This window comes from Jaculus jaculus, chromosome 6 (genome assembly GCF_020740685.1).
Source record: "Jaculus jaculus isolate mJacJac1 chromosome 6, mJacJac1.mat.Y.cur, whole genome shotgun sequence".
Lineage (NCBI taxonomy): Eukaryota > Metazoa > Chordata > Mammalia > Rodentia > Dipodidae > Jaculus > Jaculus jaculus.
The window spans coordinates 703,887-716,397 of NC_059107.1; positions in this window are offsets into that span (position 1 = coordinate 703,887).

Consider the following 12,511-nt stretch of genomic DNA (forward strand, 5'->3'; position numbering starts at 1 on the left):
AGGGCTTCTTAATATGTGCCACTTTGTGCATCTGGCTTTAAGCACTGGTGAATCGAACCCGGGATAGCAGACTTTGGTAGCAAGCACCTTTAACCAGAGCCATCATCTCTCCAGCTCTATCAAGTGTGTATGTGTCTGTGTGTGTTCATGTATGTCCCACATGTATATTTGTGTGTGTGTACAGAGGCTATAGATCAACATGTTTCTCAGAGAGTATTTTTGGTGTGTGTGTGAAGATGTGTACACCCATGTGCACCCATGCAAAGGTCAGAAGAAAATGCTGGGTGTCCTCTGAAGCTCTTCAGTGTTGTTTCCTGGAGACACAGGGACTCCCACTGAGCCTGGCTGAACAGAGAGCTGCATTGATTCTTCTATCTGTACTTTCCCCCCAACCTCACCTGCTGCAGGACTGAGGTGAGGTATGTATAGCCACACCTGACTTTACATGGGCAGTGGGAATCAAACTCAGGCCCTCATGTTTACACAACAGCAAGCACTCTTATTGGTGGAACAAACACTCCACCCCATTTTCAATTTCTTTTTTGTTTTGTTTTTCGAGGTAGGGTCTCACTCTAGCCTAGGCTGACATGGAATTCATTATGTACTCTCACACTGGCCTTGAACTCAGTGATCCTCCTACCATAGTCTCCCAAGTGCTGGGACTAAAGGCGTGCACCACGATGCTTGGCTTCACCTTTTAAATATTTGTATTTGGGCTGGAGAGATGGCTTAGCAGTTAAGGCATTTGCCTGTGAAACCAAAGGACCCAGGTTCAGTTCCCAGGACTCACATAAGCCAGATGCACAAGGGGCACATGTGTCTGGAGTTTGTTTGCAGTGGCTAGAGGCCCTGGCATGCCCATTCTCTGTCTTCTTTCTATCTCTCTGCTCACAAATAAATAAAAATTTAAAAATAATAATAAATAAAATATAAATATTTGCATTCATTTCCAAGGATATTAGGTAGGTAGATAGATTGATAGATAGATGGATGGATGATAGATGAGAGAGAATATGGGTATGCCAGGGCCTCCAGCCAATGCAAACAAGCTCCATATTCATGCACCATTTTGTGTATCTGGCTTTATGTGGGTACTGGAGAATCAAAGCCAGGTCGTCAGGCTTTACAGGCAAGTGCCTTAACCACTGAGCTATCTCCCCAGCCCTTTTTTAAAGAATAGGGCTGCTATAATTAGAGAAGTTGTCAATTAATAAAAGTTAAGGCCAGGTGTGGTAGCACACGCCTTTAATCCCAGCACTCGGGAGCAGAAATAGGAGGATTGCCTTGAGTTCAAGGCCAGCCTGAGACTACATAGTGAATTCCAGATCAGCCTGGGCTACAGTGAGACCCTACTTTGGAAAAAAAGTTTAAAAATATTTAGGGCTGTAGAGATGGCTCTGGAGAGATTCTCCAGTATCCATATAAATATATTTTAATTTTTAATTAAAATTTATTAAATTATTATTTGTTAATTAGTTTATTTAATTATTAAATTAAGTTAAATACTTTAAATATTTATTTAGGGCTGGAGAGATGGCTTAGCTATTAAGGCGCTTGCTTGTGAAGCCTAAGGAAGGACCCAGGTTTGATTCCCCAGTACCCATGTAAGCCAGATGCACAAGGTGGTACATGCATCTGGAGTTCATTTGCTATGGCTAGAGGCCCTCGTGTGGCCATTCCCTCTCTCTCTCTCTCTCTCTCTCTCTCTGTCTCTCTCTCTCATCTGCCTCTTTCTTTCTCCACTTTTAGAGGTAGGAAGCAAAAAGTACAATAACTGTATTTCCTTTACAAGAGATGTCTGACATGATTCCAGCTGGAATACCTCACTGAGAGACCAAGCCTAGGATGCTGCTTACCAGCAGGGTTCCCTGCCCTCTAGAGTGTACTTTTTCATATCAAGGCCTTCAATGTACTCAGAACTTTTTGCCCATCCAGTTACTTAACATTACATTACCAGTATAGTGGCCAAATATGATAAAGGATGTCCCCAAAAGTCCAGTTTCCCCTGAACTTGGATCAACTACCAGAGCCTTGGAACCAGACAGGGGATGCACACTTGCATCCCAGCAGTCAGAAGGCAACCTCTGGTACTGTTCCTCAGGCGCTTTCCACCTCTTTTGAAACAGGGTCTTCTGCTGGCGTGGACCTTGCCAACTGCCTGGTCACTGAGCCCCACCTACCCACCTGTCTCTGCCTCCTCCCTGCTGCATTACAAGTGCACACCACCATGCCAGCTCTTAGGGTCAAACTCAGGTCTTCTTGCTTGCAAGCCATGTCCTTTATTGTCTGAACTTACCTTATAGCTCATGATACTGCTTTTGAAGTAAGTAGATATCTTTTTGCTCAGAGATACTGCGTGCAAGGATTCAAGCAACCTCAAATATTCAGAAAATAAAAACTTACTATACTGTGCCCACATAGACGTTTTTACTCCTTGTCTGTATTCCCTGAATGATACAACTATTTACAAGTATTTGCGTTGAATTAGGGATTATAAATCACCTCGTCATGATTTAAAGTCTACAGGAGGGTACACAATGATTATATATAAATACTAGCCCATTTTACATAAGGGATTTAAACATTTGCAGATTTTGGCATTTGAAGCCCTGGAGCCAGTCCCTAGTGGATGCCAAGGGATGACCAAACTCTCCATAGTGGCTAATGATGCCGATTCCTCATGGCTTTCCTGCTCCAAGACTTCCTAGTCTGAGGTCAAGGAACCCGTAGGGATTCAGCCTATGTCAGGGCAGCTCCCAAGCCCACGCCTGGTGGAGTGACTTGCTGGGAGGAATCCCAATTCAAGCTGTGACTTATTAAGGGTGAAAGAATATGGGGCAATGTCAGCAAGATCAGCAAAGGGGAAGTGGCCTGGAGGTAAAGTCACTTCCCTGTGGAGTCATCCCCATAGCAGTGAGTTGTGACAATTGCCTGTGAAACATTGCCAAGTTGCCCAGGGTTTGTGTTTGTTTGGTGTGCGGGACTGAACTTAAATGGTAGGCAAGAACTCTACCCCTTAGCTACATCCCCGTGACACCCCCCCCCCGTTTAAAATTTGTTAGCTGTGTGTGTTCATATGTATGAGTGTTGGTGCACACATGCCATGGTATGCATGTGGATGTCATAGCGCATCTTTTTTTGTTGCTTGTATGTGGGGTAATGCACTATGTGTGTGGTGTGGTAAGTATGCTGTGTGCACACATACATGCCCTTGCAGAGCACTGTGCTCCCCTGCGGTGGCCAGAGCAGAATGTCTGGTGTCCTGCTTCATTGCTCTTCCACCAGTTCTCGCCTTTTGAGCCAGAGTCTCTTAATAAAGCCAGAATTTCCTGTTTTTCACAAGCCCAGGTGATTCCCTGGTCTCCGTTGCCCTTTGCAGGGCTAGGGTTACAGGCCCATGTGGTCTACATGGGATTTGGAGATTCAAACTCTTGTTTTTAGGACCCCTCAGGCTTGTGCTAGAAACAGACTTAATTGTTGAGTCATCTCTCCAGACCACTTTTTTTTGCTTGCACATGGGTATGTGTGATATGTAGGGTATATGCATGCATATGTACCCACTCAAGACCCCATGCTGTCCTATGCTGGGGATGCTCTGGCCTGTGGTGGCCAGAGAAGAATGTCAGGTGTCCTGCTCCATTGCTCTCTGATTTGAGAGTCTTTTGCTGTTTTTCCCCCCACAGCTTCAGGAATTCCTAAATCTCATCTTCTCTACAGGAACTGGGGTTACAGGTACATGTGGCCATGCCTAGCTTTTTGTTTGTTTGCTTGCTTGTTTTTTTTTTTTTTTTTTTTTTTTTTCCAGGTAGGGTCTCACTCTAGCCTGGCTAAATTGGGACTATAGTCCCAAACTGGCTTCGAATTCACAGCTATCTTCCTACCTTTGCCTCCCCAGTGCTAGGATTAGAGTGTGCCACCATGCCCAGTTCATGCCTACTTTTGACCATGGGTTCTAGAGATTTGAATTTGGGTGGTCTCAAGTTTCCTCAGGCAGGAAGTGCATTTAACCATTGAGCCATTTCTCCAGCACAGAGGATAATTCTCAGGTCAGTCATTGCCTTCCCCATTTGTTTGAGGCAGGGTTTTCTCATGCTGGTCGCAGCTCCTTTTGCAAGTTTATGCAAAATTCTCCCATCTCTGCCTTCCTTAGGGCTTCTGATTTTCACATGAGGTCTGGGGATCCCAATTTAGGCACTCAGGTTTATGCAGCAAATGCTTTATCCTCTATCCCATCCCCCCAGTCCATTTTTGTTCTTGAGACAAGGTCTGACTATGCCTGAGCTTGCTATACTCATGCGTCAGTCTCCCTAGTATTGGGATTTCAGGAATAAGCCACTGTCTCGCTATCATTGTGTGTGTGTGTGTGTGTGTGTGTGTGTGTGTGTGTGTGTGTGTGTGTGTACACATGCTTCTCTGCCATGCCTCCTTGTTCTGTGCCCACAGGGGACCTTGCTTTGCAGAAGAAGCTCAGAGTTAAGTGGAGAAAGAAGCAGGAAGAGGAGGAAGAGGGAAATAGCTGGCCCATGACTCATTCACAGAGCACGTAGGAGTGCCAGGCTCCCAAGAAGCACATACACAGCCCTGGTCATGGCAAAGCCCAGCTCTGAAGGAAGTCCCTCAGCTCTGGATTCCAGCCTTGTGACCTTGGGCACAAACTTCCCATCCCAGACCTGAAGCTGCTTCTGCAAAACTGAGTTGCTTATGGTGTGTGCTGTTGGCATGGCAACACTAAGCAAAAGCTGGTTGTTGTATCCAGAATACAGATCTCTACAGCACACCCAGCTTGCCTGTGATGTACTCTATCTCACCCAACTTCCTGTTTACAGAAAGTTCCATCCAGAAGGCAGGGGCAGGGGACTTCTGTGTATCTTGTCAGGTGGCAGCATCCTGTTGTTCCACTTCTGAACTGCTCCCCCCACCCCCCCCAGAAAGTTTCCTTTCAGGCCTCACAGTTGAACACTGTTGCACTTGGGAGCTACAAATGATCCACGCCTGGACCTGTGATGTCACCACAGGTTGTGGGACGGTGGGGTTTGGCTTTGTCTTTATGTCCCAGCCTGTTTATTAGGTGTAACTCTCAGGTAGGACCTGAAAGGATTGGGCTCAGTTCTTCCTGGAGGGCTTCAGAGTGTGCCCTCCACACTGGCACCTCTTTTTTTTTCGTTTTGTTTTTTGTTTTGGTTTTTCAAGGCAGGGTCTCACTGTAGTGCAGGCTGACCTGGAATTCACTATGTAGTCTCAAGGCTGTCTTGAACTCACAGTGATCTCCTACCTTTGCCTCCCAAGTGCTGGGATTAAAGGCATGTGCCACCATGCTTGGCTTGAAAAAAAAAAAAAACTTTAAAAAATTTATTTTTGAGAGAGGCAGAAAAAGAGAGAGAATAGGTATGCCAGGGCCTCTAGCTACTGCAAAGGAATGCAAGACATATGTGCATCTGGCTTATGTGGGTCCTGGAGAATTGAACCTGGGTTCTTAGGCTTTGCAGGCAAGTGCCTTAACTACTGAGCCATCTCTCCAGCTTCCTTTTCTTTTCTTTTGCTTGTGTGTTTGTGCATATAAAATGTGGTGTGTGTCCTTGTGGTGCCCATGTGCTTGCCTAAAGTGGGGCTCATCTTGCAGTGTCTGGAGCAGGATGGTGGGTGTCCTGCTCCAATGCTTTTGTGCCCATTCTCTTTTAAAATTTATTTATTTGAGACAGAGAGAAAGGGGGAGGGAGAGGCAGAAAATGGGCAGGCCAGAGCCCATTGCCACTGCAGACAAGTTCCAGATGTACATATGTGCCACTTTGTGCATCTGGCTTTATGTGTGCTCTGGGGAATCAAACCCAGTATGTTTGGCTTTGCAAGCAAGCATCTTTAACCACTGAGCAATCTCTCTAGCTCATCTTGTGCCCATCCTTGTTTGAGCTGGAGTCTCTTACTGATACTGGAGCAAGCTGCTTTATTTTATTTTATTTTTTTGGTTTTCCAAGGTAGGGTCTCACTGTAGCTCAGGCTGACCTGGAATTCATTATGTAATCTCAGGGTGACCTTGAACTCATGGCAATTCTCCTACCTCCACCTCCTGAGTGCTGAGATTAAAGGCGTGCACCACCATGCCCAGCTTGCTTTAAAATACACACACACACACACACACACACACACACACACACACACACACATATATTTTAAGCATGATGTGTCTAGAGTTCTATTACACTGGCTGAGGATTGTGACACACCAATTCTCTCACTCTCTTGCATTGAAAAGGCCAGTTTGGGGCTGGAGAGAGGGCTTAGTGGTTAAGTGCTTGCCTAAGGACACTGGTTCAAGGCTGTATTGCCCAGGACCCACGTTAACCAGATGCACAAGGGGGCGCACACGTATGGAGTTCGTTTGCAGTGACCGGAGGCCCTGGTGAGCCCATTCTCTTTCTTCCTCTTTCTCTGTTCTCTCAAATAAATAAATAAATAATTTTTTTAAAAAGGCCAGTTTGTTGGGCTTGCCTCAAAATATTTATTTATCTAGAGAGAGAGAGAAAGGCATGCCAGGGCCACTAGCCACTGCAAACAAACTCCAGACACATGCACTACCAGTTGCATCTGGCTTATATGGCTTCTGGGGACTTGAACCTGGGTCCTTAGGCTCTATAGGCAAATACCTTAACTGCTAAGCCATCTCTTCAGTCAAGAGCTGCCTTTTGTAAGCCCTAGCAATTCCCTGGTCTCTGCTCACCTTTGCAGAACTGAGGTTACAGGCATGTGTGGCTTATGCCCAGCTGTTTATGTGAGTTCTGGAAATTCACACTAGGGTGTTTTGGGGCTCCCTCGGGCCCTCATGCTTGTGCTGGAAACACACAACTGCTAAGCCATCTCTCAACCCTTGAGCTTCTTATAGAAAGGCAATAGCCCAGCTACCTATTTTAATGGGACTTCTTTCCATCAGAGAGCTTTCATGTCACTTTCCTTTATTTATTGATTTATTTATTTGAGACAAAGATGGGCAGAGAAATTGAGTCTGGGTATGCTGGGGCTTCCTACCACTGAAAATGAACTCCAGATGCATGCACCACTTTTGTGCACCTGACTGTAGGTGGGTACTAGGGAATCAAACCTTGGATCCAGCCCTTGTTTCACCTTCTTTTTTTTTTTTTTTTTTTTTTTCAACGTAGAGGTAGGGTTTCACTATAGTCCAAGCTGACCTGGAATTCACTATGTAGTCTCAGGGTGGCCTCGAACTCATGGTGTTGTTTCACTTTCTTTTCAAGTTTTCGTTGTTGTTGTTGTTGTTGTTGTTGTTTTGAGGTAGGGTCTTACTCTTGCCCAAGTTGACCTGGCACTCACCCTGTAGTCCCAGGATGGCCTTGAACTCATGGCAATCCTCCCAAGTGCTGGAATTAAAGCCATGTGCCACCACATCCAGCTTTTATTGTTGTTTTTCAAAGTGGGGTCTCACTCTGGCCCAAGCTGACCTGGAATTCACCATGTAGTCTCAGGGTGACCTCGAAGTCACGGCAATCCTCCTACCTCCTCCTAAGCACTGGGATTAAAGGCATGTACCACCACACTCTGCTACATCCAGCTTTGTTAAAGTATTTTTATTTATGTATTAGAGAGAGCACATGCACACCACTGCGAACAAACTCCAGACACGTGCACTACTTTGTGCATCTTGCTTTACATGGGTTCTGGGTAACTGAGCCTGGAGCAGCAGACTTTGAAAGAAATTACCTTTCAACCCTTTCCTTTCACTTTCAATAAAACTTTATTTTTTTGCCCTTAAAAAGGGGAAAGGGGCTGGTTGGGCAGATGGCTGAGCAGTTAAATGTGCTTGCTTACAAAACCTGCCAGCTGGATTCAATTCCCCAGCTACCCACATAAGGGCAGATAGGCATTCACATTCAGCAGGAAGAGGCCTTGATGCATATAGGACTGGAGAGATGGCTTAGTGGTTAAGGAGTTTGCCTATGAAATTTAAGCACTGAGGTTTGATTCCCCAGTACCCATGTAAGCCAGATGCACAAGGTGGTACATACATCTGGAGTTCATTTACACTGGCTGGAGGCCTTGGTGTGCCCATTCACTCTCCTTCTATATGCCTCTTTCTTCCCTTCCCCCTCTCTCTCTTTAAATAAATAAAAATATTTTAAAAAAATATTTTATATGAGAAAGAGGCAAAGAGATGGGGGGGGGGGGAGAATGGGCATGCCAGAGCATCCAGCCACTGCAAATGAACTCAAGACGTATGTACCAACTTGTGCATCTGGCTTATGTGGGTCCTGGGGAATTGAACCTGGGTCCTTTGGCTTTGTAGACAAGCACTTTAACTGCTAAGCTATCTCTCCTGCCCTAAAAATGTCTGGGTTTTTTTTCCCCCAAAAAAATATAGCACTGGAGAGATGGCTTGTTGGTTAAGTCCCTTGCCTGCAAAGCTTAATAACCTAAGTTCAATAAAGCCAGAAGCACAAAGTGGCACATATATGTGGAGTTTGTTTGTAGTGGCTAGAAGCCCTGGTACACCCATTTTCTCTCTCTTTATACTCTCAGTCTCTCTCTACTTGCAAGAAAATAGAGAAATAAACAGCCAGATACACAGAATGGCACATGTGTCTGGAGTTCATTTGCAGTGGTGGGAGGCTTTGGGGCACCCCTTTCTTTCTCTCCTTGCAAATAAATAATGTTAACAAACAAATAAAAAGGCAGTAACTAAAGCATGGATGCTATGAGAGCTGCTAGCCCCAACACTGCCGCCATGTTGACACACTTATTAATGTGGAAATCTCTGACAGCCTGATAGCATCTTTGGGGTAAAGACCACATCTGTAACCCATTTGGCAGCTTCCCTGGTTGACACCCATGAGATTCTTCACAGGTATGACTGGTATCTGGGTCCACTTGAAAAATAGTTGTTTTTTTGAGCCAGGTATGGTGGTGGTACATACTTTTAATCCAAGCACTCAGGAAGCAGAGATAGGAGGATTGCTATGAGTTTGAGGCCAGCCAGGAGCTACAGAGTTCCAGGTCAGCCTGGGCTAGAGTGAGACTCTACCTCAAAAAAAAGAAAAGAAAAAAAGAGTTGCCTGGATAAAATAGTGGTTCTTAAAATCTTCACACCTTTGTATACTAAGGAAAAACTTCTAATGAGTATGGCGATGCATAGCTGTAACACAAGGAAGGAAGGAAGGAAGGAAGGAAGGAAGGAAGGAAGGAAGGAAGGAAGGAAGGGAAGGAAGAAAAATAGCTGGGCTTGGTGGCACATGTATTAAATCCCAGCAAAATTTTATTTTATCCAGGCAAAATTATTTATTTGCAAGGGGAGGAGAAAGGAGAGGAGAGAGCGGGAAAATGCACCAGGGCCTCCTGCCACTGCAAACTCCAGATGCATGAGACACTTTGTGCATCTGGTTTACATAAATACTGGGGAATCAAACCCAGGCTTTCAGACTTTGCAAGCCAGGGCCTTTAACAGTTGAGCCATCTCCCTAGCCCCAATATATATATTTTTTTCTTTTCCTTTTTTTTATGTAGGGTCTCACTCTAGCCCAGACTGACCTGGAATTCATTCTGTAGTCTCAGGGTGGCCTTTTAATCCATGGCAGCCTTCCTACCTTGGCATCCCAAGTACTGGGATTAAAGGCATGAGCCACCATGACCAGCCCCCAAAATATTTTTTAATATTTTATTTATTTGAGAGATAGAATGGGCACAGCAAGACCTCCAGCCACTGAAAAGAATTCCAGACAAATGTGCCACCTTGTGCATCTGGCTCACGTGGGTACTGGGGAATTTAACCTGGGTTCTTAGGCTTCACAGGCAAGTACTTTAATTGCTAAGCCATCTCTACAGCCCCCCAAAATATTTTTTAATTAAAAATATCTCATTTATTAGGGAGAGAGAGAATGGGTGTACCAGGGACTCTAGCCACTGCAAATGAATTCCAGATGTATGTGCCACCTTGTGCATCTGAATTACCTGAGTATTGATGAATCAAACTGGGGTCCTTGGGCTTTGCAGGCAGGTGCCTTAACTGTTAAGCCATCTTTCCAATCCCCCCCACCACCAATTATTTTTAAAAGCCTATGGCTAGGGAGGTTATAAGCTCTAGAGAAAATACTACTGTTGTCTGGCTAAATGGATATACTGTGCCCACCAAAGTGCCCTCTTTTACATTTATGCCCATTGTTGCAGTCTGGTTCACATTGCTGGTAGAAATCACCCAACAAGAGTAGCTTCTGGGAAAAAGAGATTTATTTTGGCTTACAGGCTCGAGGGGAAGCTTCACGATGGCAGGGGAAAACGATGGCATGAGCAGAGAGTGGACAACACCCCCTGGCCAACATAAGATGGACCACAGCAACAGGAGGGTGTGCCCAACACTGGCAAGGGGAAACTGGCTTTAATACCCATAAGCCCGCTCCCAACAATATACTCCCTCCAGGAGGCATTAATTCCCAAATATCCATCAGCTGGGAACCTAGCATTCAGAACACCTAAGTTTATGGGGGACACCTAAATCAAACCACCACACCCATATAGTAATGCTACTCTCACTTTTGGTTCGAGAAGCTTCTCTTGTCAGATGGTGGTGACCACTGGAGTGACTCAAAACACCAAAGTGCTGAAAAGAAGTGACAGTGGAGTGTTCAACACTGAGACATCTCTTTCATACTCTCTAAGGCCCAGGATCCATTGCAGAAGTGGTGGAAAGAATGTAGGAGCCAAAGGAAGGGGAGGAATAGTTATAAATAATACTGTCTTCTAGATACAAAGTGGCCACGGCCAAGACATTCATGACCTCACAGTGGCTGATACTACCTACACAAGACCTGTATAATAGGAGGAAAATGAATGATATCAAAACAAAAGACAGACTGGTTGGAAAGTAGAAGTGATTCAGGGGAGGAGGGATTTGGAAGGGGAATAAAGGGAGGATGGTGGAAGGGGATTATGATCATGGTATATTGTCTATATTTAAGGAAGTTTCAATAAATAGTTAATGCTAGGGGGAATGGCACACATCTTTAATCCCAGAGGTAGGAGGATGGCCATTAGTTTGAGGCCACCCTAAAACTACATAGTGACTACCAGGTGGGCTAGAGCGAGAACCTACCTCAAAAGTACAAACAAGGGTTGGAGAGATGGCTTAGCAGTTGAGGTGTTTGCCTGCAAAGCCAAAGGATCTCTCAGTTCAATTCTCCAGAACCAACGTAAGCCAGATATACAAGGGGCTGCATGCATCTGGGGTTCATTTGCAGGGCCTGGAGGCCCTGGCACACCCATTCTTTCCTTCCCTCCCTCTCTGCCTCTTTCTCTCTCTCTTTCCTTTTTTTTTTTTTTTTTTTTTTTTTTTTTGGTTTTTCAAGGTAGGGTCTCACTCTAGCCCAGTCTGACCTGGAATTCACTATGTAGTCTCAGGGTGACCTCGAACTCACAGCAATCTTTCTACCTCTGCCTCCTGAGTACTGGGATTAAAGGCATGCGCCACCACACCCAGCTAATAAAATATATATTTTAAAACCACACAAACAAAAATTCGGCTAGATGTGGTTATTTTGAATTTACTGTAATCTCCCAGTCTCATCCTTCTTAAGAGAGTTCAAAACCAGCCTGGGGGCTGAAGAGATGGCTCACTGATTAAATGTGCTTGCTTAGAAAGCCTGCCAACCTGGGTTTGATTCCCCAGTGTACTCACCGTCCAGCAGTGCTTGGAAGAATGCAAAATGAACACACAACACGTAAAATACGATTTGGGTCACAGGGATGCACTAGACAGCTCACTGAACTGACTGTACTCACAGATTTTATTCAGTTTCAGGCAGTAAGACCTATGGGGAGGCTGAACATAAGACAGATCATGAGTTTGCCTCATCAGATAAGGAGTTGTTTATCAGGATCTTTGGATTCCCTGTCTTTAAAAAGCATCTCCAATGGAATTTCAAATGGGAAAGTGTGGGGGTGGGGAGGGAGGGAATTACCATGGGATATATTTTATAATCATGGAAAATGTTAATAAAAAATTTAAAAAAAAAAAAAGCATCTCCATGTGAGCCGGGCGTGGTGGCGCATGCCTTTAATCCCAGCACTGGGAGACAGAGGTAAGAGGATCTCTGTGAGTTCAAGGCCACCCTGAGATTCCATAGTGAATTCCGGGTCAGCCTGGGCTAGAGTGAGACCCTACCTCGAAAAACAAAAAAAAAATAAAATAAAATAAAATAAAAAGCACCTCCATGTGCTGGTTCACCATGGGGCTGAAGAGATGGTGACTGCCTGCTAAACCTAACAACCTGAATTCAATTTCACAGTACCAACATAAGCTAGATGAGCAGTGGCACATACATCTGGAGTTTGTTTGCAGTGGCTAAGCCCTGGCATGCCTATTCTGTCAGTCAAATGAATTAATTAAATTTTTTATAACTTTTTTTCTTTTTGGTTTTTTAATTATTTTTTACCAGACAGATGTGTTTTATTAACAAAAACAATAGCAACAAAATCCTTTATTCAGAAAATCTGATTAAGTATGATATAAACTCAAG